The sequence below is a fragment of the Panthera leo genome, chromosome E1 (assembly GCF_018350215.1).
Source record: "Panthera leo isolate Ple1 chromosome E1, P.leo_Ple1_pat1.1, whole genome shotgun sequence".
NCBI lineage: Eukaryota > Metazoa > Chordata > Mammalia > Carnivora > Felidae > Panthera > Panthera leo.
In genome coordinates this window covers 35063871-35080597 of record NC_056692.1, presented here as the reverse complement: position 1 = coordinate 35080597, position 16727 = coordinate 35063871, and the positions used below count along the sequence as shown (strand labels likewise).

General features: G+C 51.9%; 1 pseudogene; it reads left to right on the top strand.

Annotated features, from left to right (window-relative positions):
- Nucleotides 1–15633: 15633 nt before the first annotated feature.
- LOC122205860 lies at nucleotides 15634–15937 on the top strand (annotated as a pseudogene).
- Nucleotides 15938–16727: the final 790 nt, after the last annotated feature.

Below are 16727 nucleotides of genomic sequence, written 5' to 3'. Positions count from 1 at the left end.
TCTCTCTGTGTGTCTGTAAAATAAATAAAACATTTTTTTAAATAATAAATAAATAAATATGTGAATCAGAACTGGCACAGTCTTGTAATCATTTGAAAGACGTTGGCCAGAGCTCACCCTCTGGGACTCCTTGTCCTCTGCTGCCATCGTCTGGAAGGAGGTGGGACTGCAGGGACATGGAGGGACAGAGACCCACAGGGCAAGGTGTTGGGGGCAGGGGGCGGGGCGGGGCGGTGGTGTGGGACCACAGGGACTGAGCCCCCTTCCAACTGACTAGGAGACACAGGCTTTCTCCGGAGAGGACAGCAGTGCACCTCACAGGAAGAGGCAGGAAGCGTGGCTTGAAAAACTGGTTTCTAGGTCCATTTCAGGGCCCCGGAGAGGGCCCAAGGTCAGAGGAGGGAGCTCCAACAAGGACAGGTGCACTCCTCTTTCCTTCTACAAAAGAGGAAGCCAAAACCAAGGCAGCTGTGTAGTTTTCTCCATGCTGAACTACACCTTAGGGACAGAGTCAGCATTCGAGCCCGGAGCGCTGAGCTAAATCCGGGGTCGCTTTAGAGCCTGGCTCCTCGGAGCGTAGTCCTTGGACCAGCAGTCCCCGCGTCACATCAGAACTTGTGAGAATAATGCAGGACCTCAGGCCCCACTGGAAACTCACTGAATCCGGCTCAGCATTTTAACACATCCCCCTGAACGACCGCTACGCGTGTCGCAGTGTGTCAGAGATTTCCCAGGAAGCTGCATTAACATATTCCTATTTCCCCAAGTTCTACACATTCACTGTAGAGAAATTCAGACAATACAGGAAAATTTCAGGCGGAAAGCAATAAACACTGTGGTGTATAAATATCCTTCTGAGTATTTTCCGTGCACGCACACACACGTTTTCATAAAAAGCAGATCGTATCCTCCATACTACCCTGTATCTTTTGCTTTTTACTTAAGATTCTTAAGTATGATTTCTGTTCCGAAAGAGTGGCTGCTCGAGAAATAGCTGCTAAATGAAAAAATTGCCTTAAACAATAGTCAGGGGTGTGTTTGTTATCTAGTGCTGCGTTCAAAATGACTCCCGAACCTAGCAGTTTAAACCAACAAATATTTATCATCTGACAGTGTTTCCAAGACTCAGGATCTGGTGGGTAACTGGGGCTCAGAGTCTCTCACAACATCGCCGTCAACGTGTTGACCAGGTACAGCCACCTGAAGGCTATGACGCCTGGTCTAAGCCAGCACGGCCACTTGCCTGACCTCATACGGTTGCCATTTTGTCCTTACAGGGTTCCCCGCATCTGCCCCGACACTGCTCTCAACCATCCATTCATTCACCAGCCAGGGTGAGCTTGAAAAAAGGCAAATCCAGCCTTGCTGCCCCCTGCTGAAAATCCACCCAGGGCTTCTCATGGCTCTTAGAATAGAGTATAAAAAATAAAACAGGGGCGCCTGGGTGGCGCAGTCGGTTAAGTGTCCGACTTCAGCCAGGTCACGATCTCGCGGTCCGTGAGTTCGAGCCCCGCGTCAGGCTCTGGGCTGATGGCTCGGAGCCTGGAGCCTGTTTCCGATTCTGTGTCTCCCTCTCTCTCTGCCCCTCCCCCGTTCATGCTCTGTCTCTCTCTGTCCCAAAAATAAAAAAAAATAATAATAATAATAAAAAAATTTTAAAAAAAATAAAACAAAGGTCTACAGGGCCCCGGGGGTCTGGCCCCTGATGAAGGCCCCCTCTGTCCCCTCCTGGCTTTATCCCTTCCATGTGTATGGTCCAGCCCCTCCTGTGTGCCAAACTCCGTCCCATCTGGACTTCCTCCGACCGGGACTCCCTCCACACACCCCCACCACACACACATTTACAGAGGTGCGTGAGCACACACAAGACAACTTCACAACTGTGCTCCGGCCTTAGTTCTGTGTCCCGATGCCCAGCGAGCGGTAGGCGCTCAATAAATATTTGCTGAACACACTATTTTTGTGGCAAATGCTTTCCCCGGGTTGTGGTTTGCCTTTAATGCATTGTTTCCTTAACCTTCCGAAGTTTAACATTTGATGTAGTCAAATCGGTCCGTCTTTCTTTTGGGATTTCTCTGTTGCTTTGTGCACAGAACATTCCAGAGTTTTGTCAGAAGGGCAGATGCCTGAACAAGGGCCCACGTTTGAGGAATTCAGATTAGAAGGAACAGGAAGCTGACCCCCTTGATGGAAACTGACGGAGGGAGCTACGTCGGGTGGGCCAGACCAAGTTCATGACCGCACCGGCGGGGTTAAGCATGTCCTGCGCACGGTGTTCTTGGCCCACCGTGTCTTTGTGGCGCTCACCAAGTCCCTCCCTAATGGGCTGGGAAAGTGTTAACACCCCAGGACATGTCCAGGGAAAGCAGATCACAGCCTAGCATTTGCTGGGCATTGACTTGTAAAGTAAGAATAGGAAGGACTGAGGAGTCGTCCGTTAGGGACAGGCTCTGAGTGTGTGTGCACGTGTGTGTGCGCATGTGTTCACAGGCAGAAATGTGTCTAGGAGAGGTTTCAGACAGAGAACAATATCTTTGAAGAGCCCAAGTTGGTTTGTGCTCAGATGGTCTTCATTAGATCCCCAAAGCGACTGCAGTCACCTGCTGTCTCATCCAAAACCCGCCAATGGGACAGGGAGAGGGTGTTACTGGTCAAGAAGTACGGCCGTGTTCTTCAGGGCCTCGGTTTCCACAGAGGACAGGACCACCCAGCTCCGGCCCCACCCTGCTTCTCCACACCCCTGATGAAAATCATGGGCAAAACCATCAGTGCAACACCGCAATTGTCCGCGGGAAGCCCTTGTCCACAGGCATCCCCGGCTCCTGGCTGGCTGTCTCATCCTTGGCCGTGAGAAGGGGCTGCCTTCCGGTGTCCAGAAAAACACCTGTAAACCGCAGCCATCTGGGGACAAGGGGCAGCATTTAACCTAATGGGGTGGGAATGTCAATAAAGGTGCAGCTCAGGCCTGCCCAGCCCTCAGCCCCAGGCGACATGGGGAGGGGAGTCTCTGGCACTGCCTGCTGGGGACCGGTCAGAATAAAATGGTGACCTTATGACTCACAGTTGTTGGCAGAAGCCAGGGCTTGTACTAAAACCTTAGGGATGTAGGTGTGACCCTTATCCCTACCTTACAGATAAGAACCGGAGGCTCAAAGAGGTTCTGTGATTTGTCCAAGGTCATTCAGGAAGATCAGGACCCAGGTTGCCTGGTTCTAGAGCCCATGAGGGGAACCCGGGTGCCCTGTGCTCTCCCAGAACCTTGTGGAGGGAAGGTCCCCATGGACTGGGGCTGGGCACACACGAGGGAGGACCAGGACCTCAGTGTCTGGCACCTGGAGTAGGAGCCTGATGCTGGGGGAGGGACTTTGATTCCAAAAGGGAAGAGCTTCTTGGGGACGTAGGGATGCTATTCGGACATTTCTTTGAAGACAAGTACCTCCTCGAGGCGCCTGGGTGACCTGGTCGGTTAAGTTTCGGCACAGGTCATGGTCGCGGAGTCCCTGGGCTCGAGCCCCACGTCGGACGCCACACTGACAGCTCAGAGCCTGGCGTCTGCTTCGGATTCTGTGTCTCCCTCTCTCTCTGCCCCTCCCTCGCTCGCGATCTGTCTCTCTCTCAGTAATAAATAAACATTAAAAATTGTTTTGAGAAAGAAAAGACAGTAGTCCTCTGCCCCATCGCAGAGCTGGAAGATTATTTTAGTAGAAGCAGAACTGTGTGGGCCCCCAACGGCTGGCAGGGAGCCGGCTAAGCCAGGTATGGACAGAGCTGGGAAACACTGAAACGGCACTTGTTAGAACATCACGTTACCCGCAAGGAAGGCTGGTGGGGTTTGGGCTGCGCGACAGCTGGAGGCAGGAGGCCACCCCCCCCAGGGGGACACAGGACAAAGCGCCAATCCGGGCTGTGAGAGGCACAAGGCTGCTGATGGAGAACAGAGAGGGGCTGCCTCCTCTTGGAGCGGGACCCCTGCTGCCTGCCTGGAGGAGGGGGGCCCTGCAGTGAGGGCTGGCAGCAAGTGGGGAAAACAGAGGGGTGACGCAGCTTGAAGGGAGAGACCTGGGAGGGCGGCCAGCACCCCAGACCCGCTCTCTGGTGATCTACCCCTCCCCATTCCAGAAAGCCTGTCGAAATGGCCCCTCACTGAGAAGCGCAGAAGAGTGCGACTCCAGAAAGAGTGTGTGCGTCTGTGTGTCTGTGTGTCTGTGTGTCTGTGTGTGTCTATAAACTTCCCCACTTCCAAGCTGGAACCGAGACTTACCCGGCAGAGAACGTCATCTTGGGGAAGGAGAAAGAACGCCCAGAAACAGGTGGAGTCGTTTCTCAGAGCTCCGCAGAGGACTTATTTGTCCAAGGCTCTGGTATCTTTCAAAGATAAATAATGGAATTATTGAAACTGAAAATGTATGGTTGCGCAACCTTTGAGAGGATCAGAGCGTGTGAGTCCGGGGTCTGCGTCAGCTAAAGCTTGTGCCTAGATAGCTGGCTTTAAGCGTGATAAAAACCGGGGCTTACGTCATTTGTTTCTGTGCGTTGAACGGTTTTCTTTGCAGAAAACAGCCATGTGCTGTGAGCGTTCATTGGAAGGGATTAGAGATATGCCCTTGTATTAATAGATTTGTTTTGTTTTCATTGATAGATTTCATTCTTTGAGAACAGTTTTAGGTTTCCAGAAATATTCAACGGCAAGTGTAGAGTTCCCACATACCTCCCTTCCCCCCACACTCAGTTTCCCCTATCATTAATATCTCGCATTACTGTGGTATGTTTGTCATAGCTGAGCCGATACTGATGCATTATTATTAACTAAAGTCCACATTTACATTAGAGATCGCTCTGAGTATCGTACGTTCCATGAGTTTTGGCAAACGCATAGTGACCTCAATCCACCATCACAGTGTCAAACAGAATAATTTTACTGCCCTAAAATTCCCCTGTGCTGCCCCTATTATCAATAGATTGCTTGAAGGAAGATTTTAGATTTAAGTGATTCCCCCCCCCACTTTCTTCTAGAAAGTAGAGGTTATATTGTGTCCCTTCCCTCCTCACGTCCACCCCCTCTCCATTCCAGAAAGCTGGACCCAATGGTTGGTGCTGACAACCCCAGAAGAGGTGGCCAGGACATGCGAGTGCAGGGTGGCCATGCATCAGGCCCCTGAGGAATTGAGGGGACGGTCACACGATCGTCTCCCAACATTGTAGTGGGACGTACTTACCCACAGTCCCAGCTCAGAAGCGCCCGGACGGACTCCATTCCCTTCGTCCACCTGCCGGCGGTTGCTTCTGGTTGGTCTGGTCGCTCTGTCTCTCTCTGTCTCAAAAATAAATAAACGTTTAAAAAAAATTTTTTTTTAATTTTTTTTAAATGTTTTTATTTATTTTTGAGACAGAGCATGAGCAGGGGAGGAGCAGAGAGAGAGGGAGACACAGAATCCGAAGCCGGCCCCAGGCTCTGAGCCATCAGCACAGAGCCCGACGCAGGGCTCGAACCCACGGACTGTGAGATCGTGCCCTGAGCCGAAGTCAGACACCCAACCGACTGGGCCACCCAGGCACCCCCGGTTGTCCTTTCTCCAGCCCCTTCAAGTCACAAATTGTTGTCACGTTAGTCACTAAACATCTAACTCTGCAAAATAGTGGAAATCAGCCATCTTCCTTTTGAGGAGATTGCTCTCCAAGCTGGGGCCCAGACGTAGAGAGAGCTGTGACTGGACAAAGGCCGGCCACCAGTTTCTTCTGGGTTCCGGCAGGGACTTCCGGCCCAGTGGCTGGGAGCACCGTCATTTCTCTCAGCGGCTGCCTCCCCAGCAGCCCGTCCCCACATCCAGTGACTGGCCACAGGCCCACTGGGAGACATCACAGGTCACCTGGCCCCTCTGTGCACTCCTGCTCCTGCCCTTCCTTTATTCAGGCATCCTTCCCCATAAACTGCCCCGAGAAATGTCCTGCAGGCCAAACTCCCCCACAGCGTCTGCTTCCAGAGAAGCCAGCCTGAGAAGCCCTTCTAGCCTCTCCCTTTCTGCTGGCAGAAGTTTCGGACGGTCCAGGGCCAAGCAAAGTCAAGGAGCAAAGCTGCCGTCATGCTGATCCAGCCTCTGTGCTCTCCGGAACTGGGATGCATCTCAGGACAACCCCCTGGCTGGTACTTAGCATGGGTTTGCAGGGGTGAGGCTCTACCCTCTCCCCATCTAGAAGAATCTCCCGTATTTGCTGATGAGACAAAGCTCAGCTTACTGCTCACTGTGGTTGGTCGTCATAAGCAGGTCACCGCCTTGCAAAGCCCAGTAGTGTCTCACAGAAGGAAAGCTAAGGTCGGGAGGTACCGAGAATAGTAAGCTTGGGACAAATCAGGCCTGGGGGGTGCTAGATTAAGACTGGGTAAGAATCGTGATACAACAGTCCAGGATTGGTGAGGGCGGCCAGGCTAGGATTTTGAGCCACGGAATCTTAGGCCACAAAGGTTGATGCTTCCCATTGGAGAGCTGGTCAGTTTTTCTGGAAGCCCCTCTACCGAATCAACTATTTGCTTGGGCAAGACAATCCCAGGAGAGCAAAGAAACGCAAATGAAGGCAGTGGCCAGCCATGTCTTGTTAATGGGGATGATGAGGCATGCTTTCCCTTCTTGGCGTCCCTTCCCTCCAAGTGTGGAGGAGAGAGTTTTGGGTTACAATTAGCTCCCTCAACAAGCCAAATGCATCGCAAGCCCCAGCCCTGGGCCTCTGGCTCTACCGCTAGCTTCTCTCTGCCAAGATGTGTTTGCCACTCTTGGACTGGACTGCAGTGACCCCTCACGAGCACTTTCATCCGACCCACGGGAAGCACTCACCCTTCCTTTCCCCCAGCAAACCCTAGAAGCATGGGCCCTGCAAGCCGCACCTCTTCTCAGGCCCAACCCTTATGTCCTCCATCCAGGAGTCAGGTGCCCTGGGCTCTGAATGCCAGCGGACACATACCGAGCATTCAAAGCGGTTGGCCTCTAAGCTTAGGGTAAGAGGCAGGGGGTGTGAGGAGAGGGGCACTCGTGGCATACCAAAGCTTTCTCGAACATGCCTTTCTCACCCAGCTTCCAACCCTTCCATATCTACCCTTAGGAATCACACCGCCATGTTGGTATCTTGGCCGAACACCTAACTCTGAAGCGAAGTATCTATTAACTCCATGCTTCAACCAGAACTCTCTCTCAATATCCTTTTTTTTTTTTAATTTTTTTTTTTTAACGTTTATTTATTTTTGAGACAGAGAGAGACAGAGCATGAACGGGGGAGGGGCAGAGAGAGAGGGAGACACAGAACCGGAAGCAGGCTCCAGGCTCCGAGCTGTCAGCCCAGAGCCCGACGCGGGGCTCGAACTCACGGACCGTGAGATCATGACCTGAGCTGAAGTCGGACGCTTAAATGACTGAGCCACCCAGGCGCCCCTCTCAATATCCTTTTAATGGCATCAGGACCTCATGCTTAAATGGCATTAAACTCACACCAACATCGTTACTCTGGGTGTTCTCGAAGGACTCTCAGCCCAACGACGATAACACCTGCTCTCAGCCCTCCGTCACCCAGATGCCCGCCTTCCGAGAACCCCTGGAAGCAGGATCCAGAGGTAGATTCATAACGTCTACAATTCTGGTGGTAATATCTACCATTTAGCAAGACATTATGCTAGTCTTTTTATAAGTGTCATTTCAAATAGTCCTCATAGCAACTCTGTGAGACAGGTGTTCTTATCATTCTCTTTTCACAGGAGAGGAAACAGGAAACTCTGAGAGGTTAAGTGACCTGCCCAAGATCACACAGCCAGTGATTGGGAGGTTAGGATAGGAAGCAGGCCCATGGGACTCTTGTGGACATGCTTCCTAGTATCTATTCCCCTCTTCTTCCAGCCCCAGTGCCTGTGTTCATTTTGGGACCCATCCCCCCTCCCCGGACAGCCCTCATGGTCCTGGTGGGCATCGCCACCGGCCATAGGGGAGGAGCACGAGACCAGCAAGGTGCACTCCCCAGAATTCAATCATTGGTCCAGGAGACAGATAGGTCAGAGGCCAGAGAATCGGCAACGCACAGGATGCAGCTATTTTCAGCGGGACTTGAACTTAACAATATCAGGTCTCACTGCTCCCGGCAGCCACCTGCCTGAGAATGTTGTCAGCACAGGAGACAGAAGCAGAGTGATGAGAAGAGGGGCGCTGGCCCCCACCAAGCTCCTGTGCCCCTGTGTTCAGCTCCCCCCCACACACACTGGACAGACACAGCCCACACTCTCCTTCTCCGACTAAACCCAACTGAGCGAAGTTTTCTCCTCTCAGGCACAAATGAGGAATCTTGAGGACCTAACACAGAAGCCCAGGCAAGATCTGAGAAGCTCTCTGGCTACCTCTCTGGAACAAATAAAAGCCCAACAGAAGAGGAAGTCTAACATCCAAAATGCTACTGTGTTACCTCCGTGTTTCTCGATCTCGGCACTACTGACATTTTGGAACAGATAACTCTTTGGGGAGAAGGGGGCGCTGTCCTGTCATTGGAAGAAATTTATTTACCGTGTCCCTAGCACCTGACCACCCCCACTGCCAATCATGACCGCCATAAATGTCTCCAGACATTGCCAGCTGTCCCCTGGGGATGGAACTGCCCCCGGTTAAGAACCCCTGTGTTGGGGCGCCTGGGTGGCTCAGTCGGTTAAGTGTCGGACTCTTGAGGTCAGCTCAGGTCATGATCTTATGGTTCGAAAGTTTGAGCCTTGCATCGGGCTGCGTGCTGACAGCACAGAGCCTGCTTGGGATTCTCTCTCTCTCTCTCTCTCTCTCTCTGCCCCTTCCCCCCACTCTCTCGCTCTCAAAATAAATAAACTTTTTTTAAAATTTTTTTTAATGTTTATTTATTTTTGAGACAGAGGGAGACAGAGCATGAACGGGGGAGGGTCACAGAGAGGAAGACACAGAATCGGAAGCAGGCTCCAGGCTCTGAGACATCAGCCCAGAGCCTGACATGGGGCTCGAACTCACGGACCTCGAGATCATGACCTGAGCCGAAGTCGGACGCTTAACCGACTGAGCCACCCAGGCGCCCCATAAATAAACTTTTTTAAAAAAATTATTAAAAAAAGAACCCCCGTGGTAACTGACCACAAAGAAGAAGAAGAACCATCCTAGATGCTCCAGCCTTAAGAGCAAGGGGAACGCACTGAGATTGGAAAGGCAGGCCACGGGGGGGCAAGAGGGGAGTGAAGATGTCTATCCCAGAGATACTTGTGGGGGCCGGGAGCTGGCGGGCGATGTAGGGGTCCCCAGCTCATGGAGTGAAGAGAAATAAATGTGGTGAGTACATGCTGAGTCAGGCAGGGTGCGGATCCAACAGGGCAGCCGGGGGGGACTTCGGTGATGGAATCGTGTACAAGGTACGGGCAGCATCCGGAGATACCAACGAGCGACAGCCAAGCATCATCAGATTGGCATCTGCCGGGAGCTGTCACCTCCCTGGTGCCTGAAGGAGCGACAGCAGGAAGAGGCCTCTGGACATGAGCGGTGGCCTGTTGCCGTGGGTAAAGGAATTCAGCCACTGCTCCCCCAGCCCATCAGACCAAATAAACATCCCGGCCTCATCCCCTGCCTACTGTCTCATCTCCTGATGACGCTTCCTGAAGCCCAAATTCAACTGGCAGCCAGAAGATAAGAGAACCCGATAGCTACAGCTCATAGAGTTTCGCTTCCCAGAGCACTGAGCAAGGTGGAAAGTGGGTCTGGGAGTAAGTGGCAGGTGCCCAGCACACACACCACGGAGAACTTTGCAGGGTTAGAAGCAATGGGTTGGGGGGGGGGGGCGCCTGGGTGGCCCAGTCGTTTAAGCGTCTGACTTCAGCTCAGGTCGTGATCTCACGGTTCGTGAGTTCCAGCCCTGCATCGGGCTCTGTGCTGATGGCTCAGAGCCTGGAGCCTGCTTCAGATTCTGTGTCTCCCTCTCTCTCTGTCCCTCTCCTGCTCACACTCTGTCTCTCTGTCTCTAAAATCACAAAATACAAAATACAAAGCAGCAAGACTCTTTTTACAAGGACACCTACAAAGAAAAGATTCATTTGCGGGAGTATTTGCCTATGGCAGGAGAGGAGCTACAGAATGGCAAAGGGGAATGCGGATAACAGAGAATAAACTATCACAAACAAAAGAGGGGTCTTGCGTGGACTAGAGATAACAGAACCACATGAACTAGGCATGTGATTAACTCAAATTTCTGCACAGAACGCTGAAATGGTATGGGGCGCGGGGACATAAAAGCAAAGGAGGGAGGAAGGAGGACAGGAAGGAAGCAAGCTGATCCAGGAAGGGAGCAGGTGGGTGTGAGCAGGAGCTTCCCAAGGGCGCCCCCCTCCCTGGTCCACAGGGGCCCCAGCCCAGATGGGGAAACGGTTGTTTCAGGGGGCCTCTCGGCACCTTCTCCATGTTTCTCTGAAAATGGAAGACCCGTCAAGAGATTGTACAACGTCCTCATTTCCCAAAATGATTCCAGAATTTTAAGGCCACTAAGCTTGACACCTTTGATTTTGGAATGAATTCAAGTCCCAAGACCCAAATCGAGCCTCGACTTTGCAACCAGCCAGGCGTAAATCAGCCAACAGATGGTGGGTGTGCATTTAGAAATGAGCCTGGTGAGCCCTGGGAGCTAGAGAGGCTCCCAAGACGAGGCCTGCCAAGCTCAGCCTCTTCTGCGAGGGGCTGAGGGACCAGGGGCCGTGTGGGTCCCACTCTTTCAGGCTGCTGGGAGTTGTGGCAGTGGGGGCGGGGGGGGGGGGGTGGCGTCTGTCTCTCAGGGCCTTCCCTAGCATCTCTTTTTGTCTGCTTCTCACCTCCAACCTTCCCAAGGAGAGAGGGTTTCAGTGGATAGCCCGGTCACCATCCAACATGGAGACTCTTGATTGGGAAGCTTCAATTGGCTCGGCCATTGTTAGCTCATCTGGGGCAAACTGGTTCTCTTGAAGCGCAGGGCTATTTTCTCTGCATGGCTGGGTGGCACCGAGGCTTTGCACCTGCCCAGAGACGCGTAATAGAGACCGTGGGTCTCAGTTTCGTAAGCGTCACTGCATTCGTTGTCCTGTGCCACATGCTGGGACACCACATAACTGATGTTGCCCAGGCCGCTCCTCTGGAGGTCCGGTTAGTACAGCTGACCCTTAAACAGCACCCATATGTGCTGTGGGGGTTCACTTCCATGTGGATGCTTTTATAGTCCAGCGCCGGAAATGTGTTTTATCTTCCGTCTGATTTTCTTAAGAGCACTTTCTTCTTTCTAGCTGGCTTTCCTGTTGAGAACACAGTATGCAACCCATATAACAATCAAAATACGTGCTAATCATCTGTTTATGCTATCGGTTAGGCTTCCGGTCAAGAGTAGGCTATTAGCAGCAGTTAAGTTTTGGGGGAGTCAAAAGTTATAGGCAGATTTTTGACTGTATGGGAGGGAGGTGGCACCCCTAACCCCCACATTGTTCAAGGGTCATCTGTACAAGGTAAATGGAAGCCCCTGGCTCTAGGGTTCGTCCCCACCAACATGGCCACGCGCCATCACCTCCTGCCTTTGGCGCCATCCTCAGCGAGGAAGGCTCACAGGTTCCTCCTGGTCCATGCTTGGGGGCAGAGTTTAGTGGCCAGGACCTTCTACTTTGATCCCCTCTAGACTGAACCAGACTGTTCCATCTAATGTTTCTTATTAGTAAAGCTTCAGGCTTTATGGATTCCCACCCAGATACCGCCCTCTAAGCCCCCACGGGAAGAATAAGATCCAGACATCAGTGATGGTGACAGTTTTGCCCAACGATGTCCAGAATAACTTGGCCAGCAGTGACCTTCTGACTGGGTCTCTCAGGTGGGTTCAAGCATGGAAACAAAAGGCAGACCTTCCCCAGAGAGCCACGGGGCTCATGAGGCTTTCCAACCCTACCCACTGCGTCGTCCTCTTCAAGGCAAAGAAAAGGACCTCCGGAACCAGATCAAATAATAACAGTGCAAATGTCTCCTTTCGATATGGCCTTGCCCGCAGGTTTTCAACGGATGAGATTTAGAAGGTTTAGAAAGGAGCCTTCTGTTCTTATTTTGTGAGTGTTAGAGGTCACTGCAGAGCCATCCGCTGTCCTTGAAAGCAATCTCTGTTGTTCCCCCATGCCAATCTTGCGTGCTCTGGCATGAATCAGCAATGTGGATTTTACTGACTATTTCATGGAGAAAACTGAGCAGGGTGGGGGTTTACAACACTCCCTGGATAGCAAACTCTTCAGATTCCTTGTCGCCCATGTCTTCTTCCCAGTATCTGGTCAGTGGGTCCTTGGGGCTCTTTTCTGACCCTCCCCATGCAGCCCCTGGCACTGTTCAGCACCCCCACCTCCTGCTTCCTGGGCCCTTGCTTGTTTGTTTGTTTAATCTTTATTAAAGCTGGGTCTTCATGTTGATCAGTCTGACCAGGGGCGTGCCAGGGGCCCACCTTGCCCTTGGCCCTTTCTGAGGCTCTTGTCCCACAAGGAGAGAAACCTGGGACAGAGACAGCATTGATGCCTCCCTGGGAGTCCCGCCCTCCTCGTCCTTCCACGCTCTCCACCCGCACCCTCCCAATTTCCTCGCTGACACTTTTCCTGCCACTCCTGACTCTTCCCATGGACCTCCCCCTTCAGTGCTCTCCTTCCTTTTGTGGAATGGGTTGGCTCCTCTCTGGGCTTCTAACCACATTCCTACCTACTTCCCTTTCCGTGACCTTGCTCAGGAAACTCCACTTACCAAGAACAGCGTTGAGACCCAGCCCTCAGGCCTTCAGAGGAGAAGCCTCTGATTGGCCAGTATTTGTCACGTGCCCACCTCTTGGCCCAATCACTGTCTCCAGGAAGATGTACGGCTAAGTCAGGGGCAGCCGGAGGCACGAGCCCACCCTGCTTGCAGGAGTGGGAGGGGCCCAGTGATTGACAGCACCCCCACGGTGCCGACAGGGCGTCAGGTGTATTTCCTCCAAAACAAAGGGGATGCTGTTAGCAGGAGAAGGTCGATGTGCACGCAAAACCAATAGTTATCCCGACTTGGGGATCCCCTTGGAAGTGGAAGTAGGCTACGGGAGAGGGGGAGGAGGGATTCCCCTTCTTACTTTGCAACAGAACATTTTGGTTATTTTAATCGCCCCATCACCCTCTCTGCTGGATTTCTACCACTTGCCATCAAAAGAATCTATACTTTCACAGCAGCATTGCAGGGGGGAAAAATACCAGTTTTCGCGCTTCTTTTTAATATCCGCTTGGCGAAAAAGTGCTTTTAAGAATTTTAAACTATTTTGGGGCGCCTGGGTGGCTCAGTCGGTTCGGCGTCCGACTTCGGCTCAGGTCACGATCTCGCGGTCCGTGAGTTCGAGCCCCACGTCGGGCTCTGGGCTGATGGCTCAGAGCCTGGAGCCTGCTTCCAATTCTGTGTCTCCCTCTCTCTCTGCCCCTCCCCCGTTCATGCTCTGTCTCTCTCTGTCTCAAAAAAAAAAAAAAAAAGTTAAAAAAAATTAAAAAAAAAGAATTTTAAACTATTTTAAAGTTTGTTTTGAAATTCCACAGCTTCCTTCTTGACACGCGTTTAAAGATGGGCTTCTGGTGGCTTATCCTCTCTTATCTTCCGCATAAAACTTTTGAATTACTTATGACTAAATACGGCTTAACTTGGTGGTTTCTCAGGAAGTAGACGGAGCGTGACAGCCTGTCAACGGGAAGATGGGCCACCTGAAGAATTCAGGTCCTCGCCTTCCTGACAAACATGTCTCTCCCCAGTTCCCACAAGAACACTTCTTGCTTCAGCTGATGACCTTGCTTCTTTAGTTTTATTTGAGCTTCAAGCACTTGTCGGAGCAAGCCTGTTTTTTTCATGGGTGGCTGCAGACCCTTTATGAAGAGGAACACTAAGCAAGAGTTAATGACAGAAAGCACTGTCAAAATCCAAGACGTGAATATAATTAAAATCACATGGTGTTCCCTGTTGGCTGCCGCGGCACACATTAAGAAAGTCTTATCTTCAAGAGTACATTTAGGACGCCCTGTCATAGAAAATTAGTTTAAAATGATAGCTCAGAAAAAGAAATGTAAAAAGCTCTCCTGCCATTTATTATTAATGTGATTTATGTTAAGTCTCTCAGCGGAATGTGAAAATGTGCCAATAAATTCGTTCAAGAAATGGTGTGAAATTAAATATTAATGAAGGGCGCAAACAAGCGCCAATTATACCACAGTGTAAGTTTGTAAACATTTCCATAGGTAATTCACACCCCATGTTCAGGTAACCCAACAGTCAAAAACAAAACAAAACAAAACAATCCTCATTAAATTTATACCGAAACCTTTGTGCATTTTCCAATTCACAAATTTAATCTTGGCCTCTGGTTTTGAAAACGGGAATAAAGCGTTGGCGCTCCCACGCGGATCCACCGATCGTGGACGGTCTTTGGGTCGCAAGGGACAGAAAGCCCAACTCACGTGGCCTCAGCGTAAAGGAGAATTTGCATGTTTAACTGAAAAGTACGAAGGAAATGTGACTTCAGGCAAGGTTTCACGCAGCAGCTCAAGGATGTCACCAAGAACCTGGCATCTTCCAGCCTCACTCTTCCCGAGGGGGGAGGGGGGGGGGGCTGTGATATCCGAGAACCTTTCCTCTCCCTCCACTTCGGGATCAGGGCTCTCACGCCCCCAGCGGTCAGGTGGCTTGACTGTTGATGGCTCACCGCTTGAGGCATTATTTCATATTAGTGAGCGCTCAGATATTCCCATCCAAATACTCCTCTGCCTCGCCCCAGGTTAGGTGGCCTCCTGACGCGCGGTACAATGGCAAGTCCTCTTGCCTAAATTTGAGACCGCTGAAGGGCCAACTTAGCCCCAGGGCTCCCTGCGGGACCGGCTAAGGCCTCTGCTACAACCAGTTGGCGGTTCACCTTGTTACTCTGCAGATTCTGTGTCTCCCTCTTTCTCTGACCCTCCCCTGTTCATGCTCTCTCTCTGTCTCAAAAATAAATGTTAAAATGTTTTTAATAAAAAAAAGTAAAAATTAAAAAAATTTTGTTTTAACATTTTATTTATTTTTGAGAGAGAGAGAGAGAGAGAGAGAGAGCGCGCGCGCGCGCGCGCGCGCGCGCACAAGTGGGGGAGGGGCGGAGAGCAAGGGAGACACAGAATCCGAAGCAGGCTCCAGGCTCTGAGCGGTCAGCACAGAGCCAGACAAAGGGCTCCAACTCACAAACCGGGAGATCATGACCCGAGCCTAAGTCGGACAGGAAGCAGACTTCTAAAACCAGTTTGGAGCTGGAAGGTCAGGAGCAGGAAGGCCCTGGCACTCTGGACCTGGTGCAATTGTTAAAACTTCCACTGGGGATGCCCTGGGTTGGGAAACCTTGGAAGGAAGGCACTGGTGGAGGCCAATCCCCAGGCGTTTCAGAAGTTGGAGGGAAATAGGACTGCAAGGACTGTGGGGTCACATGGCTGGAGGCTATTAATGCTTAAAGAAAGGCAATGAAAGGCTGAGGACTTAATCATCAATTTAAGGCAAAGTGTAAAAGTCTCCTTGGCAGCAAGTAGAGAGAGAGACTCTTATCTTCTGCAGCTGGAGGGCAGAAAAAGCTAAGAATCGGGTCTGGGAATTCACTAGAATAATGGCGCAGTCACAGGGGAGACAAGATGGCGGATGGTTACCCTTCTCACCCACCCCTTCAGGACTCGTCGCCTTCCTCAGCGATGCCTGGGCCAAGGAGCCAGTGCTGGCCCCGGGCCTTCACCACAGGGGGCGTCACTATAATTCTGCCCCCCCCCCCCCCCCACCAAGTACGCCATCCTGATCCACCAGGCCACACCCTACCACTACCCAGTGCCCCTCTGAAGTGATGGGAACATACCCGACACGCCCAGCCACCCCAGGACCCCCAGGGCCCAAGTTTGGACAGGCTACAGAAACTGTGAGCATCTCTGTCGACAAGGAGGAGGCCTCCTCTGTGGCCCCCAATAGCAGTGTGAAAACCGACCCCAGCGGAGAAAGAGAAGAATGGAGATCCAGAGAAGATCAAATTCTCAACCGAAGACAAGTCTGTCCTGCCAAGGTCATGCCCCAGTAGACAAGGATTAGGACTCAGAGACTTGGCATGGAAGCATCTGGGTCAATGCACTCAAACAGCTCGAGTCCCCGGGTTCCACTGAACCCCCTGCCCCTGAGGAAGTGCTCCACCCACCCTGTTAAGGGCTAAAGCCCCCCTCCCAGCTTATAGATGGTGCGGGGTCCCTGCCAGGCAGCATGGCATGCATGCCCTCGCCCGGCCCCCAGACAAAGAACACGAGTCAAGTCACAACAAAACCCAGCCTGTGAAGGGGAGGAAGAAGCCCATACCGTACCCTGGAGGCGCTACCGGAATGTCCTGCCAACAAGTCCTGGCAGGAGTCCGGAGAGTGGATCTGAGGCTGGGCCCCAAGAACGAGGGCCCCGGGGGCAGAACATAAGGTCTGATTGGAGAAGATTTTTGTTTTAAGTGTATTTTTTTTATTTATTTATTTTGAGGGAGAGAGAGAGAGAGAGAGAAAGAAAATGCAAGTGGGGGAAGGGCAGAGAGAGAAAGGGAGAAAGAGAATCCCAAGCAGGCTCCGCTCTGTCAGCGCAGAGCCCCAATGTGGGGCTCGAACTTCACGAACCATGAGATCATGCCCTGAGCTGGAACCAAGAGTCAGACCCTTAACCGACTGAGCCATCCAGGGACTCCTG